This window comes from Salvelinus sp. IW2-2015, unplaced genomic scaffold (genome assembly GCF_002910315.2).
Source record: "Salvelinus sp. IW2-2015 unplaced genomic scaffold, ASM291031v2 Un_scaffold4222, whole genome shotgun sequence".
NCBI lineage: Eukaryota > Metazoa > Chordata > Actinopteri > Salmoniformes > Salmonidae > Salvelinus > Salvelinus sp. IW2-2015.
Window position 1 is genome coordinate 14582 of NW_019945493.1, and position 6282 is coordinate 20863.

Here is a 6282-nt window from a genome sequence, read left to right on the forward strand (position 1 = left end):
AGCATATAAACATTTGTTGGCACAGAAAGAAAGGGGATATAAAAAATGATTGATCAAATTCCTCCTGCCACTATCGGGTTAATAACTTAATATTAAGTTAATATGGACCCATTGTCTTCGACTTGAACTCTTGGACCAAACACTGGGACTCTGATTTCAGCCATAGGGACTTGTGACTCGACTCCTGACTCAAACATTGGTGACTTTGACTCAACTCAGAGTTAGCCATAGGGTCTTGTGAATTGACTCGGACTTATGCTTTTGTGACTCAACTACAACACTGCTGCCATTACATGGCTACTACTACTGCTTCAACTACCAATTCTAGCAAGTTGTACCCCAGGTTGGGTACACTTTTCTGCTGCTCCCTCAAAAGCATTAAGCAGACATTTTGATTATACCTCCCTCCCCATAACTCTCTGTTGGGGTGAGGCTTTCTACAAATATACGCAGCAAGAGGATTACAACAGCTAACACAGGAAGCTGAAATCCTGGGGTCTGCCTTATGTTCTCTCAGTTCTACCCCAGTTTAAAAATGTGCTTTTCATCCATGACCAGGCCATGTTTCGRCCATTTTGCCGCACTAGGCAAGTCTGCAAGAGACCTTCTCCTATCCGGAAAATAAATAGGCCTATAGTGTACAATGTCGGCCTATAATGTCATTTTATAACTAGGCCTACCATTTGATAGCCTACCATTTGCAAAACATGCAGTTGCGTTGGCTTTATTAACCCAGTCCTGATTCCTGGCTTATAGGGACTTGTCCTTTAAGATATGAACATCAGCTACCCATCAGCTACCCAATGTTATTATGAGTTTTCTTAAGGCTTTTTGCAAAGAGATCAATACTGATGTAAAGGCCTACGTCTTCACAGCAGTACAAACCTGAAATCATGTATTATCAGTACATTTTATTCCACATTGTGAAACCAGGGGTCTAGTGGAGGATAAATGCAAATAGGATTAAAAAAAGGCCTGTTATAAGAGAGAAAGAGAGATTGTGAGAGTAGCTGAGTGCCTATAGTGAGAGATGGCTGTTAATATCAGCAGGCTGTTTGAGTGGTCTGTGGGCAGGTAGTGAACCTGATTGCTGATGGGTTGCTAGATCGAATCTTAACCTGCTACTTTTGTGTCAGCAGTGAAAAATGTCCATATCCACCACTCCATCTCTCATGTACAGACCATTCAAGTAGCTGCACTTAACACCTCACTGATACTGATTGTGTAAAGCTACAAACCCAAATTGTCTAAGGAAATGTGGCTAACAGTAATAACATTGCAGACATATTCAGAAATCTGGGCTGATGGGAATCATTGTTATGCATATCTACTGGCCATAATGTCCGCTTGAGGTCCTGCCCCTCCCCCACACAAAAGTGGCACAAACGATCAAGGGTTTCATAGGTCAACACAGTCCCCCCCGTCCTTTGTATATTATTTATATATACTTATGTTCCCACATGCACTTCCTGTATTGATTTGTTGTTAATAAAAATAAATATATAATAATAATAAAAGATACACAGTTCACCCTCCTCTTATGTTGCAGCATAAATCTCTGCCCAAGGTTGCCATGTACACTATTTTGTGGTTTATTKATGTACTTTGAAAACTTTGCGGCAGGTGAAAGGTTTTGGTCGCTAGGTGGAAGTTGTTATACTACTTCTATATTGCAACGTTACCAACATGCCACAGGGATATCATATAACATAATTTTCATGAAATCACAAGTCCAATACAGCAAATGAAAGATAAACATCTTGTGAATCCAGCCATCATTTCCGATTTTTAAAATGTTTTACAGCGAAAACACAATATGTATTTCTATTAGCTAACCACAATAGCAAAAGACTCAACCGCATATTTTCACAATTTTTCTACCGCATAGGTAGCTATCACAAAACCGACCAAATAGAGATATAATTAGTCACTAACCAAGAAACAACTTCATCAGATGAACAGTCTTATAACATGTTATACAATAAATCTATGTTTTGATCGAAACATTTGCATATTTGAGGTATAAAATCATAGTTTTACATTGCAGCTACAATCACAAATAGCACAGAAGCAGCAAGAATAATTACAGAGAGCAACGTGAAATACCTAAATACTCATCATAAACATTTATGAAAATAACTGGTGTACAACAAATGAAAGATAAACATCTTGTGAATCCAGCCAATATTTCAGATTTTTAAAGTGTTTTACAGCGAAAACACAATATAGCATTATATTAGCTTACCACAATAGCCAAACACACAACCCATTTATCAGCAGCAAAAGGTAGCGATCGCAAAAAAACAGCAAAAGATATACAATTATTCACTAACCTTGACAAACTTCATCAGATGACAGTCCTATAACATCAGGTTATACAATACACTTATGTTTTGTTCGAAATGTGCATATTTAGAGCTGAAATCCGTGGTTATACATTGTGAAAATGTAGCAACTTTTCCCCAGAATCTCCGGATATATTTCTGACACTCACCTAATCTGACCAAATACTCATCATAAACTTTACTAAAAAATACATGTTGTACAGCAAATGAAAGATACACTAGTTCTTAACCTTTTATGGCTGCAGGGCGGTGCCGGTATACTTATGACAACAGCCCGTCCAAGTGCAGGGCGCGAAATTCCAAAGATATTTTTTAGAAATATTTAACTTTCACACATTAACAAGTCCAATACAGCAAATGAAAGATAAACACTTGTGAATCCAGCCAACATGTCCGATTTTTTTAATGTTTTACAGCGAAACACCACGTATATTTATGTTAGCTCACCACCAAATACAAAAAAGCACAGACATTTTTCACAGCACAGGTAGCATGCACAAAACCAACCAAACTAACCAAGAACCAACCAAACTAACCAAGAAACAACTTAATCAGATGACAGTCTTATAACATGTTAAAACTTCTTGTCACTATAGGGGGTGCGGTTTCAACTTCGACATTTTCCGTTCCAAATTAAACTGCCTCGTACTCAATTTTTGCTCGTACAATATTCATATTATTATTACTACGGATAGAAAACAATCTCTAGTTTCTCAAACCATTTGAATTATGTTTGTGGGTGACCCAGAACTCTATCTGCAGCGAAAATCCATGACAGGAACTGCGAAGGTCTGAAAAATAGTCTCTGTTCTCATTTCAGTTTTAAGCTCTGTGTATATCCTATGGATCGAAATGAACTGCACCCGCCTTCCCTGGATGTCAGCAACCAATGAGAAGTGGAATGGCGTCTCTACGTGTTTCTCAGAGTTTATAAAAGTGAGATGTCCCTTCTTTTGGACTAGTGGTATTCATTCATGGACAAAAATGAATGGGATCATATTGGCATATACATAACGAAGTTATTTGAAACCGATTTATATCAGTTTATGCGAGTATATTGCTATTTTTTCCGTTACGCAGGAAATTTGTTCTTAGTATTCGTTGAGGATTTGACATTGTGTGCATGTAGCTATTGTTAGCAGCTCATTCCGAACGTTGAAGAGGACGTTTTACACACAGCAACGATTCTGATGGACAAAGACACAGTTTGCCCAAGATTGATGGAAGCTCGTCTAAGAAAAGTAATGCATCATGATTTTATTCCGATTTATGTGGAAATGGTAAACGCATTTGTCGGCCATTGATTGCGGCATAGTCTGGCTGTACGCACACTGTATGTCTATTTTTAACGTTAATTTTAAAAATTAACTCCACCGGTTTTGCATTAATAATAATGCTCTTTCATTAGCTGTCGGAACCCTGTATTTTTAGTCAATCTAATCGATAAATATCGTAAACTTAAGGTGCCTTTCCAAGATGGCCCGGCCCTGAAATGCATGCCATGTTTTGACTGATTATTGCATAACACGATATGTGCTGCTAAATATGCAGCATTTTCGAAACAAAAGCTATATGCATTGTGTAATATGATGTTCAGGACTGTCCATCTGATGAAGATATCAAGGTTAGTAAAATTATATATATCTTTTGCTGGGTTGTTACGATCGCTAAACATTTACTGCTCGTAAATGCGGTTGTGATTCTGGCTAATTGTGGTACGCTCATATGATGCTATATTGTGTTTTCGCTGTAAAACAACTTCAAAATCTGACATATTGGCTGGATTCACAAGATGTGGGTTCTCATTTGCTGTAGCCTGTGTATTTTTCAGAAAATGTTTTAAGATGAGTAATTAGTTTATTTGACGTTGGTCCTCTGTAATTATTCTGGCAGCTTCAGCACTATTTCAGATTGCAGCTGCATGTAGAACTGTGATTTAATACCTGAAAATGCAATTTTTCTAAAAAAACATATGCCTATACCATAAATAATGTTATCAGACGTCCATCTTATGAAGTTTGGTTCTTTTTAGTGGCTATAATATATCTTTATTTAGTCGATTAGTGATAGCTGCTGAGGGGAGTAAACTGGTGGAAGTAAAAAAAGTGGTGTCTTTTGCTAACGTGGTTAGCTAATAGATTTACATATTGTGTCTTCCCTGTAAAACATTTTAAAAATCAGAAATGATGGCTGGATTCACAAGAGCTGTATCTTTCATCTGGTGTCTTGGACTTGTGATTTAATGATATTTAGATGCTTGTATTTACTTGTGACGCTATGCTAGGCTATGCTAGTCAGCTTTTTTACTGTGGGGGGTGATCCCGGATCCGGGTTTAGTAGCCGTGAAAGGTTAATCATGATATACAGCAAATGAAAGACAAACATCTTGTGAATCCAGCCAATATTTCCGATTCTTAAGTGTTTTACAGCGAAAACACAATATAGCATTATATTAACTTCCTACAATAGCCAACCACACAACAGCATTGATTCAAGCCAACAGTAGCGATAACGAATAAACCAGCAAAATATATTAATTTTTTCACTAACCTTCATAAACTTCATCAGATGACAGTCCTATAACATCATATTACACAATACAAATATGGTTTGTGTAATAAATGATGTTTTTATTGACCTCAACACATAGCTATAATATTGTTATAATGGCTTCCTTAATAAAGCAGACTTGGTTGTGACACTTTGCTACACCCCTCAGTTAAACACGTTCTGCCTTTAACAGATACTAACCTCACTCCCACACACAGAGACAGATGGCTGACTCAGACCTTTTGTGAGCTCTGACCTCGGGCGCCAGCCGCGGGTGTCTGCAACAACATCTTGTCACTGTAGAAACAACCCAGGCAGGCATACCCCACTAAACGAGCACGTGCATGCACACACACACACACACACACACACACCCCTGTTTCAGGCTGGGTCTCCAAGAACAAAGAACAGTGCCAAGAGCCAATGGGACATTAACACTAGCATGGAGGGGACGGGCCTCCACTTCCAACGACCAGTCAGGAGCGCGATCTACCAGAATCTACCTACGTCATTCACTGTATGAAATGTAATGCACAACATGTTTAGGGACTCTTCTGCTAGTTCCCTCTGAGCTAAATGAACGAGTCCGTGCACGCTTTGCAAGATATCTTTACCTCTAAATAAACAGCCTATACTATATACCGTTCCACCCTGTCCAGCGCCTTGACTTGGTCTCCCTTCTCTAGTAACGAATCATCAACATTTGTTCGAAAATGTGCATATTTAGAGCTGAAATTCGTTGTTATACAATGTGACCATGTAGCAATTATTTTCCAGAATCTCCATATATGTTTCTGACACTCACCTATTCTGACCAAATAACTATTCATAAACTTTACTAAAAAATACATGTTGTATAGGAAATGATAGATACACTTGTTCTTAATGCAATCGTCGTGTTAGAATTCTAAACATAACTTCAGTAGACATGCAGCTTACGTTATAGCGAGAGAGCGCAAAAAATCTGGGCGCAAACTAATAGTAAACATGTTCGACAGATAAATGAAATAACATCATAAATGGGTCCTACTTTTGATGATCTTCCATCAGAATGTTGTAAAAGGGGTCCTTTGGCCAGAACAATCGTTGTTTGGTTTTAGAATGTCCTCTTCTCCAGTCAATTAGCAAGGAAAGCTAGCAAAGTGGCACTAAGCTCTCCTTCGTGAACAAACGCAGACAACGCAACACGCCTAACCTCCCGAAAATATTTCAATAATCTAATAAAACTATATTGAAAAAACATACTTTACGATGATATTATCACATTTATCAAATAGAATCAAAGCCGGAGATATAATACGTCTATAACGAATGCTTTTCTTTATGCGCTTCCTGAACAGAGGAATTCTGGGGTCATGTCATTCCAAGCTATCTCTTTTGACCATAG